Source organism: Syngnathus typhle, linkage group LG5, assembly GCF_033458585.1.
Source record: "Syngnathus typhle isolate RoL2023-S1 ecotype Sweden linkage group LG5, RoL_Styp_1.0, whole genome shotgun sequence".
NCBI classification, from domain to species: domain Eukaryota; kingdom Metazoa; phylum Chordata; class Actinopteri; order Syngnathiformes; family Syngnathidae; genus Syngnathus; species Syngnathus typhle.
Genome location: NC_083742.1, coordinates 8422568 through 8435182, shown reverse-complemented (window position 1 = coordinate 8435182; position 12615 = coordinate 8422568). Strand labels below are relative to the sequence as shown.

General features: G+C 40.2%; 1 long non-coding RNA gene across 1 annotated transcript in view; it reads right to left on the bottom strand.

Annotated features, from left to right (window-relative positions):
* Positions 1 to 9367, bottom strand: part of LOC133154340 (uncharacterized) — a 30826-nt gene extending 21459 nt beyond the window's left edge. The window contains exons 1-2 of the long non-coding RNA XR_009714457.1: positions 9341 to 9367; positions 7768 to 7928 (exon numbers count right to left, since the gene is read on the bottom strand). This is a non-coding gene — a long non-coding RNA (uncharacterized LOC133154340). The remainder of the gene's footprint in view (positions 1 to 7767; positions 7929 to 9340) is intronic.
* Positions 9368 to 12615: the final 3248 nt, after the last annotated feature.

Genomic DNA, 12615 nt, shown 5'->3' with positions numbered 1-12615 from the left:
TCATGCTCTGCAAGAATTTAAGATAATTGTGTTATAGCATTATGCACACCAATGCATTAAAAAATGAATGGATTAGAAGACATTTTGTAGAGTTCTCTTAACATCAAATGTCAGTAAATCAAAGGTCACAGACCCGAAAAAACAACATTCAGATAAAACGATGTTTTAATCGAAATCCAGCATTTTCTCAAACCAATCAATATTTTCAATTCTGTTATGCCTTTGTATTGTGAGCAGCAAACAAAGCCTTTCTTCTTTTAGTGAGCAAAATGTGCACCAAGTGTGTTTATGTCAACGTTCCTCAGAGACCCTTCAGTGAAGGGCGACAATAAAAATCACTGACAGCAGATCAGAAAGAGACCCTCATGACACAATAAAAAGTGTTTGGATTTGCTTCTATCAAAATAGAATGGACTGAGATAGCTTTATCAGAGTTGATGGTGGACACAATTCAGGTTCTTAGTTGTACTTGCTGTGCTGTCGATAAAACGCACAAAAAAAAAATTGTAATGACTTCACATCTGGTGTTTCATCAGCTGAATTTTCATCCAGATAAATTTAAGTGAGGTAAACCTCAGTGCCAGAATCACTTCTGTTATGGAGTGGCATAGAAATATATAACACATTGTCGCTGACGTTACTCATATTTGACACCTTCGATCCTTTAAAATGTGTAGTGTGAAGTGTCTATTTCTGGATTGCCACCTTTTCATTTACTTTGAGCACAGTTCAGAGAAACAAGTTCATATAGTCGCCCTTCAACAGACTGTTTGGAATTGGGTACACAACTGTGAACTACATACTGATTGAAACTTTGTCTCATATGAATAACAGCAAAAAGCTTCATAGAGGTGTGTCCATCATACAGTTTTATGAACATTATTCTCACAGTATTTCCGTGAGATGGCTCATTGAATCAAGATAAGTCTGACAGAACTGCCATAACCTGCCACTTGTATCTGTTTGTCCATCCATCCATCATTTCTATCCCGGGTACCCTGGATTGGCCACCCGGTCAAACAAATGTTTAACCAAAACTCACTTTTAACAGCGTGTACTGTAGTGATCGACTGGCGAGGCTTTCGGCACCTGATGTTTACTTGGTGCTTTTTCTTCCTATCCTGTGAAAAACGGAAGTCAATTCCCTTCTTATTGTGGTATCATCCGCAGCTTGGATGCTCCATTGGCAAAGAGTTTAAATCACTCTTTTTATCAATGTCAATTCTGCTTTATATTCTTTTCCTCCCTTGGTGAGGCTAGTCCTACAGTTGGAATGTTTACAAAGCCATACAAACACAGTTAATCTTTCAACACGGTCTGAATTTTGGCGTAATTTGGTAGTTTGAGGAATCTTAATGCCATTTTTGAAGCATATCTTCAATGCCAAGTTATAAATGTGTTGTTATTCAAATTACTACCTTGATTTCCTGACTATGAACCGCACTGTACTATAAACCACACCAGCTAAAATTAGGGGAAATTTTTGTTTTTCCCATATATAAGCTGCACCGGACTATAAGACGCCTAGTTTATGATAAGTACTCATGCACAATACGCCACTACTGTCTTCCTCGACACATATTCCACCTCTCTCACTCTTACCTTTTCTGCTCGAGCCCCCCCTGACGGCCGTTAGAAAGAATGCATGTAAATTAGCCGCATCATTGCGTAAGGTGTTTTAATATTTCATTACCATTTGTAAGGGAATATACACAAAGAGGATTGTCAGGAAAGAGATGGTTCTTTGGGGACGCTTACCTTTTATTAACATAACGTTTATTGACAGAGATGAAGGGGCACTGCAAATATACAAACATGCATAAATCTCCACGACGACCATAATAAACTGAATGTGCAGCGACCACAAGCAACACACAACTGAGATGGAACCACTTACAGGGTTTGTGTATAAGAGCTTCCTTTCTATAGTAGTGTTCATCTTGATCTTGTTCTGTCTCCTTGTATGAATTATGCGGCACTATTTGCCTGGCGGATGAACATGCGATCAACCCACCACTCTTCTCCCAAGTGATCGGGTCAGATATCCCTCCGCCCAGCAAAGCGGTGCCGCGCAACAGATGTCCACAGCCTTTTTACGAGTGTATAAGTGTTTTAGTCATGACAAAAAACACGGAAAAAAATCCATAGATAAGCCGCACCGGACTATAAGCCGCAGGGTTCAAAACTTAGAAAAAAAAGTTCCAGTTTATAGTCCGGAATTTACGGTACTTAGCCCTATCAGCAATATTTGATAAGGTTTAACATTTTGGGGGATGCTGATTGCAGCCTTTTAATTTCCTCAGGTATTCTTAGCAAAAAAATACAGTATAATAAAACTACAAATTTACTACTATTGTAGGTGCTACAAATTGTGATCTTTCACTAACAGCTGACTGGTCTTGCTTCCACAGACAGGGCACATAGTGTTAAAATGCTAAAGAGAATGAGTCACAGTCACAGCAAAAAATAACACCTCTGCTTGACACCCTCAGTTTTCACACTTGCGGTTGCAATACTAAAGAATATCACAAATCGCCCGAGTTTTTTCCCTGCTAGGAGATGGCAAATGTTAAACAAATGACACCAAATACAGCCAAATGACAGGGATTGTGCGCATGCCATCATCCTAATGATAATCCATTGGAAATTTGCACGCCTCCCTGAAACTACATCTGTTTTTTGGGGCTTTGGCGGGTCACGGTTTGAGTCCCACTATGGACAAAAATGGCAAAATGGCTACTAGTTGTTGAAGGAGCAAGTTTGCTTGCTGGCGATGACTGTAAGAGTGACCTTGAGTTAGGCCAGAGGTCTGCAACCATTACGATCAAAAGAGCAATTTTGCCTCCTTTTCTACCCAGAAAACATCGTCGCGAGCAGCAAAGAATATACGGGGGGCACGTACGCACACACACACAGAAGGCAAAGGTTTCTAAGAAGACATTTCAGTGAAAATGATTTCTTGACCTTGAAAGTCATAATTACGAAGATACAATTATTACATTAAATTGGAAACTGAACAGAAACAAAGTTCAATGAAAAAAAATCACTTTCCTCTGTCATGATAGACCTATAAATATGTGCAAGTATGCTATGGGCTCTTTGGTAGACGCAATGCTGGGAGGACCGAGAAATGAAGACATTGGAAACCTTGACCTATGTCCAGCCAAATCTTTGAAATACAGTTGCAATCACTGACGTAGAGGCCAAGCAGTGCAGAAGGATTTAGTCGCCGTGGCAACTTGATGTGACCATCTTTAAAGTACAACCGCAAGCAAAGCCTGCAGGTTGCCAAGTTTTTGTGCAACTTCGATATTAGATTTCATTTTGTGCGGTATGCTTCCTTGTGATGGATTAGCGGGTCACAACGAGGTAGACATTACTATCTGTCATTTAGAATTTGTAGAAGAGCCCACTAGCCAAACAAAGGCAGAAGATTTTTTTTGTCTTAAATCACTGTGACAACACAGGAGATCTTAGTACAGCGCGTGTCTCCTTAATCATTTAACACTTTTCACTGCCAAACTAAAATTAATCCTCAGTGTACATTTGAATGAAGATGGTGCTGCTTCAAATTTTCCGCCTTTAAATACGCCGCTCGTGCTTGGGGTTGTGCTGCATCCATGGCTGCACGTAACAGTTACAAATCTGAGTGGGTAACAGGCAAGATTGCAAAGGGCGTATGAGAATTTTGTGTGTGTGTGTTTTATCTATATAATCCGTAATGCAGTGGTAATCTGACCCTTGAGGAACAACCATAGCAAAGTCTAGTTATTTCAACTAATGGGATCTTTTGTTGCAGTGCATGAAATTTTAGATTTTAAGACATTGTTTTGGATACTGAGAAATACTTCTTGAGTACTTGGTAATGAAAAAAGGCTACCATTTGAATAGACATTTAATGACTACCAGAACAGGCCCACGGGCAACTCATGTGGGCCAGTGGGTAACTGCTGTTTTTTTTTTTAAACACATCTTACTGTCTTTGCCTGATAAGACCATTTTGCTCTGGTTAATGCGGAGATGCTTAACAAAGTTCTCTCCACTGTGAGGCCCACCACATATCTTGTGGATCCTATCGCAACATCACATTTTAAAACCATTTTATGGATTGCTTCAAGGAGAGCCTTCATCTGTTCATCCATTATCTGAACCGCAAACATGATAAATTGCTCTATTTAGAAAGGCAACTTCCCTGCGGCCTTCAAAGTGGCAGCCTTAAGGCTTCTGAAGAAGAGCAATTTAGATCTGAACAACCTTGATAACTACGTACTGACCTGTATCTAAAGTGGTTATTATAACTCAGTTTTTACTCAATTAAAATACTTCTGAAAAGTTGCAGTTTGGTTTTAGGATAAATTACAGCACTGAGTCAGCTGGAAAAGACGCATGTGGTGATAAAATGCTATCAAATCATATTTTAGCTCAGGATAAGCGAATGAGAAACAGCCATATAAAAGGTATGCAATCTGACTCGCTCAGGTGAAAACTTGTTGGATATCCAATAATACATTGCCACTTAGAAATAACTAAAATTAGAATACTACTTATTAATAATGTTACTTTTTATCATATGCGAGTTCTCGTATGGATTGGTAGGGGAAAAAAAGAAATATGTTGGGAGGGAGTGGGCGACTGTCAGCGGGTGACAAATGTCAAACAGGCAGCTATAGCCTCACTTACCCCGGAGCAGTTCTGCAGCCGACATATGCCAAGGCAACAATTGTCAACAAAGCCATTATCAAGTCCTTGATTGTCAGATGTAGTTTGCTCCTGCCATTTGCTGACAACATTTTAAACTTTTCTTGAGGTGATGGGTTGTAAATACAGACCCATTTCCAGAAGATTATTTACACTTCATTCCAAAACGATTTAAACCAAGAGTTTGAATTATTCGTTTCCCGTTTTAAGTATCTTCTGGCTGCAATTGAGACAATTTGCAATTTTCAGACCGAAGACATGCATATGAACCTATTATCTTTTCACCAAATCCTCTGATGAGATTAGCACCGTTTTGTTATTTTGTAAATATGAATGAAAATAATGAATAGAACATTTTGCCTCCCATTCAGAAGTCCAGCTTGGCTTCCTACCACATTCAAAAACATGCATCGTAGATTAATTGAAGACTGGAACGAGCAATGTACACAACTGAATGCCATTTATTTGTGATGTGACATTGCATTTATTATTTATCATAACTATTCATTATCAGAATTCCAATTTAAATAGGATGAGAGGCTGGTTGTTGACATGAGCGCTTCTCTAAAATTAGCAGCATAACCAGTGGATGAATTGTCAAATTGAATTGACTGTGGTGAATCTGCTTGCACAGTCACCATTTGAGCCAGGGAACATGCAAAAGTTTGATTGGCAAGATAAGACCAACGGGATAAAGTTGTTTGTTGTCGGGAAGAAGCAAGGGTAACTAGCTATGTTCGTCTTATGCAATCTGAGTTTGGCAATCATGGCCCCTGAACTAAAATGAGCAATAAGCATTAGAAAAATAAAAAAGGGTTTACTGACAATTAACCTGCGCAAAAGAGAAAGCTTTATTTGACGGGTCCAACATAATATTGAAAACAAAACCTAACAATAATGGCACATCAGCGTAGACAAAAATCCTGGCATCCAAACCAATGTTTTCCACAACCCTTTGAGCTAATCACTGCAATCGAATGACTTCTGTAACTCTTAATCACACTTCAATATATCTGTCAATTGTTATTTTCATCCAACAATATTAATTTAAGGTTAATATTATATTAGAATTTTTGTTAGTTGGATATTCAAAACATAAACAAACTTAAAGCCATACCTGAAACAAAAAATTCTTACAAATGTATTCCGTGCAACAGTTTCGTTGATCTGTCGGACTGGTGCGTGGAAAACATGAAATCAACACGAGGGACAAGCACATGAAACACATTTAGCTGCGGTATCGTCATGTGTAAAATATAGTAAATTATTAAAGTTGAAACACACAGTACATAGTGTAGCTTCCAACTCTTAAATCAACTGAAGCAGACAAGATTAAAACGAACATCTGGTGATTCCCCAAAGCTGAAGCTTGAACACATTCCATGAGTAGCTGAAAACGCATTCCCCAGTAAATGTGCATGAGTGAACAGTACAGTAATTCCTCTAGCTACATTAGCTTTAAAATATAGTGTCATGCATTGTAGTGATTCAAAATACTCCCTGCCATGTACAAACAAACCTGCATGGAAAATATGCCTCAGAGGCATTCTGGATTTAGATTTGTATACAGCAGCCTCCTCTTTAACTTCCTCACTGTGCTAAAGAAGGACAAACTGGAGGCGTGTGGCAAGACAGAAAGTCAGTAAGTCATAAAGAGAGGATTTATGCCCTGCGTACGTCCCTGATGAGAAGTACAAGTTCATTGGTGACATTCTAGTTACCAAAATAGAAGGCTGCTGAAGACAGGGTGATAGCAAAAAACAAAAGGCCTGAGGAAGGAGAGAGTTTGATTTGCCTTAAAGTACCACCTGCAGAATAGTATCATAGCATCCGTGTTTTGCCAGATTGTAGACCAGAGGACTCAAATAGTCCCACTGTGGTTTCATGCCTGGTTTGACACTTTGGTGTGGAACAGTTCTGCCTAACTGTGCAACATAAAATCACAACCATTTAGCAGAAATGCTCATAGTTGAGTGATTCCAGAATATTTCCCTCTGAACAAGTAACTGTTGCTGACTGCCACATTTTCCTCCTTTATTTCTTTCAGTGTTATTTCTTAAAGCCAGAAAGGTGCCCTTTGAAATTACTTTAAAGGCACAGTTGAAGGAGCGTAATATTGGCATAAGTATATACAGTATAATATTGCCACACATTATTTCATTGGTCCGACCGTGTGCATGCATCTGTCTGTCTCTCAGTTCTCTTTCACTTTTCTGAGGTTGGGTCACGGGGGCAGCAGGTAAATCAGGGAAGCCTACACCAGGTGTCTCAAACTAATATTTGTCACGGGTCGCACCGTAGTCAGTGTCCTTTGGAGGGCCAGTATGACTATGACCAAATCACAACAACAGTGAAAACAATTTGCAATTTTAGTATTGACATACGAAGTAGATGCCCAATAAAACCACATAAAACGATGTGGTCGGCCGTATCTAGCCCTGGCCTTGAGTTTGACACCACTGGCCTAGACTTTCCTCTCCCAAGCCATTTTGTCGAGCTCCTTCTGGGGGATCCCTAGTCATTTCCAAGCCAGCCGGGAGACATCGTCTCTCTCGTGTGTCCTGGGTCATCCTCGGGGCCTCCCCCCAGTGAGAGATTCCTGGAACACCTCACCAGGGAGGTTTCTTGGTGGGATTCACGAGCCACCTCAACTGGCTCCTCTCAATGTGGAAGAGCAGAGGCTTGACTGAGCCCCTCCCGGATGGCCAAGCTTTTCACCTTATCTCAAAGGAAGAGGCCACACACTGCTAAGGAAAAGCCTTTTGGCTGCTTGTATCTGGGATCTTATTCTTTTGGTCATAGCCCACGGCTCATGACCATAGGTGAGGATCGGAACATACATTGACCAGAGGATCAAGAATTCTTTATCACAATGGACTGCACCGATCTTCTTGTCGATCTCCCATTCCATCCTCTTCTCACTTGTGAACAAGACCCCAAGATTACACATACATCCAAGGATGCTTCTCCTTCATTCATGCCTGCCATCCCTTCACCCTGCACTCGTACAGGTCTTAATACTATGTCCTTTTCCGTTCAAATGCCTCATCATGCCCCTCTTCCCATTACCTTCTTAGCTACTTCCGACCACAGCAGCACATTCGGCGTCCGGGATGTCTGGACAAACTGTGAGAACTTCAGCCTTCTCCCCAAGTCGACCTTCATTTCCCAGGATTGGGCCTTTTGCAGCAGACAAGGTTTTGCTTTGACTGTGGTTGGTGGAACCAGAACTGGAAAATATTCAAACAAGTAATGAAAACTTTGAGACTGAGCTGGTGTCTGCTTCCTGTATGTTGTGTTATCTAAAAATCTTGGTATAACATTGAGGTGAGCTGAGCTGAGCACCAGCTGAGCTTTGGTGGTAGAAATTCACTCAATCAGAAGCCTCTGCCACCCTGCACAAACTAATTGGATAGGCACTTATCATACATTGCATACAGGCACACGATTAGACAAGAATTAAGTATTCACTTTGTAGCAGTGAATGTGCAAGATATGGCAATTTTGAATCCAAAGCCCCAGGTGGCAGGCAGCAGCTGTGGTAAAGGTGTAATAACAAGCGTCTTCTGCAGTGATTTGGATCCTTAGCTACATGCAGTAATTGAAGCAACCTTGAACCCAAATGTCTGAAATAATCATTAGGTGTTTTTTTTTTTTTTTTGTTCGGGCCAGACACAGATGTTTGAGTTCAGTGTTCGGTTCCAGATTATTGACAACTGTGAAGCTTATAAAAACGTGAGGAAAATAATTTATTCAAATTGAGCCATCAAGTGACGCGACCAAATTCCCTTCAGAAAACAGAATGTGCCTGCACTTTGAAGTCATTTAGCAGGAAATTATAAATATGGGCTCACTTGGACTCCTCACAGGGAAGTGGCTTTATTGAAAAGGTCGTCTCTGCAGTGGTATGACGTTCTACCCACACAACTCTCTACAAGGGGCTTCATCTGAACTGCCAGACCCACTTTTATATCATACAAAACGCACAAGTGCATACACTCTCCCTCAAAGCTGTTGTTAGTGTAAAGGCAAACTGCACGAGAATCCATGGAAGGGGAGAAAACCTCGTATTTTTCTGCCTTTGTATGCCTGCTTTCCATTAGGTAAACCGGCACAAGCAAATGCAGCCTTTTCAAACTTTGAGTCAATATTAGAAAATCAAAGCGAAAGCACCTTTTCCAATCAAGAGGAATAGCATTTAATTGCTCTGTCTGACATAAGTAAATAAGACCCAGATTCTCCCATTGAATTAAGTGTTCAGGTTACTGATCCACCTTAATGAAATATATACACCCTGGGAGGCATGACCTTGGCATGAGGGCATTCCCTGACAAATCAGAGCAGTTTTTCCACTTGGGAGACTGTACTAATCAGGCGTGTTACTCGGGATAACGCGCTCTATAACTTTGCATTTATCAAAAAACTCAAAGGGTTCAGGCTAATCAAAATGGTTTATTTCGCAAACAATACTTATAATAATAGTTCAATACCAAAAGGAATACCAGGTATGCATGTGTCAGTAAGAATCAGTGGTGTATGCAGTGCATGAATGTCAATGACTGGGTGGCTGTGAGGGTTACCATGTCTACATGAAAGGCAACTGGAACACAAAATGAACTGAAGACAAAGCCAAAGGTGTTACCTGTTGTGGGAGAGAGCAGAGGAAAGGAATGAGCACAGCCCAAACAATGTAACACCTCAGGTGCAACCAACCATTCAGGTAGCCCCACCCCTGCCTGCCATGGGAAACCTCCCACAACAGGCAGGGGAGGGCCGTGAAAAAAAGAACTATGAACTTCATCAATCATGTTTGGAACCATGAACTTAGTTCATCCATCCATCCATCCATCTTCTGTACCGCTTAGTCCCCACTGGGGTCGCGGGCGTGCTGGAGCCTATCCCAGCCGTCATCGGGCAGTAGGCGGGGGACACCCTGAACCGGTTGCCAGCCAATCGCAGGGCACACAGAGACAAACAACCATTTGCACTCGCACTCACACCTAGGGACAATTTGGAGTGTTCAATCGGCCTACCAAGCATGTTTTTGGGATGTGGGAGGAAACCGGAGTGCCCGGAGAAAACCCACGCGGGCCCGGGGAGAACATGCAAACTCCCCACAGGGAGGGCCGGAGGTGGAATCGAACCCGCACCCTCCTAACTGTGAGGCGGACGTGCTACCCAATTCTAATTAGGAACTATGAACGGAACAAAATTTGTGAACTGAACTTTGAACTAGTTTGCGTAGAAAATGAAACAGGAGAGTGTTTTGTTAAACATGTTCAATGAATGTTTTTTCAATTTCAAAAACGTAATCGTGATTTCAATATTGAATAATCGTGATTTTGATTTTTACCCATTTTCGAGCAGCCTTATTGTACGGTTTGATTCAGTTAGGTGTTTCTATGCTCTGCTGGTGACAGCTGCATGACAGAGCGGCTGCCAACTTGTGCTCGCGGCTTGGCGTTTGTGTGAAAGCGCCACTCACAACAACTACATACAGTCGTTGTAATGCATACTTGCCAACTGGGTTGTGAAAAATTGGGAGAATTTTCTTTCATTGGCAAATCGGCTCAAAGTTTCTTTGCCAGGTTTCCAGGTTTTTGCCTCATAGCTACCATATGAAGTTATTTAATCCAACAAGCACGCTTTTGGAATATGGGTGGAGCCGGCAGAAATGAGAAGGCTAGAATATGGTTTTACACTACAGCAAAAAAAACAACCACAAAAAATATAATGATGATGTTAGCATAATAATAATAATAATAATAATAATAATAATAATAATAATAATAATAATAATAATAATAATAATAATAATAATAATAATAATAATAATAATAATAATAGTAATAATAATAATAATAATGGGTGGATGGATGATAATAATAATATATTTAATAAATGCATAGTTTTACAAATATCAACGTAACAAGTCAAAATCGATCTATTTCATCTATTTAAGGCTGACATTTTATTACAGTCCTTGTTTTGAATCTTAATACGTCGTGTAGGTGATGGAAATTTGCATTTGCATTTAAAAACAAAGACATAGGCTGGTGGAAATTGCAGAGCTGTTTTGATGCCACAATTCATTTTAGCTTTCATTATCATCAGCTCGACTATTGTCTATTGCAACAATCAGACTCTTAAAATTTACCTGAAGATTTGCAGGGTAATTAGCATCATTGGATCGTTATGTTTACAAACTAAAACAATGATACTGAAACACTAAACTCTACGCTATCCAAAGAGTACATGGTCTGTTGTAGACACGAAAATAATCTCCTGTCATTTGGACGATCACCGTTTGTGTCACTATCACACATTGTGCCACTTGCCAGTTTGAGTTCGTAACTGAGTTGACACCTGCAACAGCCACCTCCAATGCTTTTGCTGACACTTGCTTCCAATTTCACACTTTCATGCAACTAAATGAATGCCCCCTCTTCACTTCACGAACTGTGAGATCAACCGATTAGTCTCTTTGCTGTAAAGTTTGGATACCAGCTACGTGATACATGAGTCTGCGTGCACAGCCATTTCAAGATGGATCACTACACTTTGCATGCTGTTTTGCATGCTGTTGTTCAAAACAACATACATAAAAATGAATTTTTATTCTTTTTAGTCTTTTTACTCTTATTTTGCCCACTCATCATTCTCCCCTTCTTTAATTGGTCCTTCAAGTGAATTTATCTACAACTTGCTATAGATTTATGACAACTTGCTTAAATCTAATATATCAACGAGACTTTATGAGGATGATTATATTCAGTTTCAGATTGACATGTGTTGAGAGTTATTCATTTAAAGTTTGTCATGTGTAATATTTTGCGGAGTTCCTTGAGCTATTGTGTGCGAAAAGGTCGACTGATTAGAGACAGTACTCAGTACTATGCAGTTCAATTCTACACTGCAAACTACAATCACAATAACAAACACATTGTTAAAGCAACATCGTGTTTCTAATGGTAGAGTGTTTGACACGGATCTTGTATCGTATCATTAGAATGAGGAAGTAGTAATTATGTTATAGCTTGTCTCTGTTTTTCTGTCCTTGATATGTGATCTTTGAATATAGTGCAATATGAATATTCAAATTAATATTATAATATTTGAATATGAATATTATTCAACTTGGGTGTTTGCTGTCTGCAAACATCGACCTTGCGTGGTACCAGGCGGTGTGGCTTGGCGTGCATAGGCATTGTTGCACTACAGTAAAAACACGATACAATGAAAGGGTTGGTTGACAGCAGTGCAGTGTGAAAAGGTTTATAAATTCCTTGCACAACATAGTTCAATACAATCCACACTATATCGAGCAGTCGTCCCCCCCCCCCCCTCTCCCCCCCTGCAGTTTAAAAGACTAAACCAATGGAAGCAATAACAAGGTGGAAAATAAAAATGCCAAAGGGAGAGAAAGAAGAGGATAAATACAAACAACCAGTGGGCTGCTGAGTGAATGTCAACAGCAGCCTGCGCTGAGTCATCGGGGTGAAAAGAATATGGGGGGTTGAAGACGGCGCGTCTCAACACTTTCTGCAGTGAGTAGTCACCAGAAACACAAAGTCAGAACTAACTATGCAGAATAAGACCCACGCTGCCGTACAAAAGGTGTGTCGAATGTCTCCCTCCGTGTATACTAGCATGCATCATTAGTGGGAAGATGGCTTGTGTAACTGACATGACTAGTCTGTGATACAAACACATCTATTAGAGGCGGGCAACTTGAGTCGCTGACTTGATGAATTCTGACTTGCTTGGCAAAACATTTTGAAAACTTGCCTTGATTTTGACTTGGCATTATTGAGGGGCAACTTGAAGTCCATGACTTGACAAGTAATTCTGCCTTCATTTGAAAATGTATTTCTTTTAATCTGGTGTGTCTTTTGTTTTTGAAAGAAAAGTTATTAT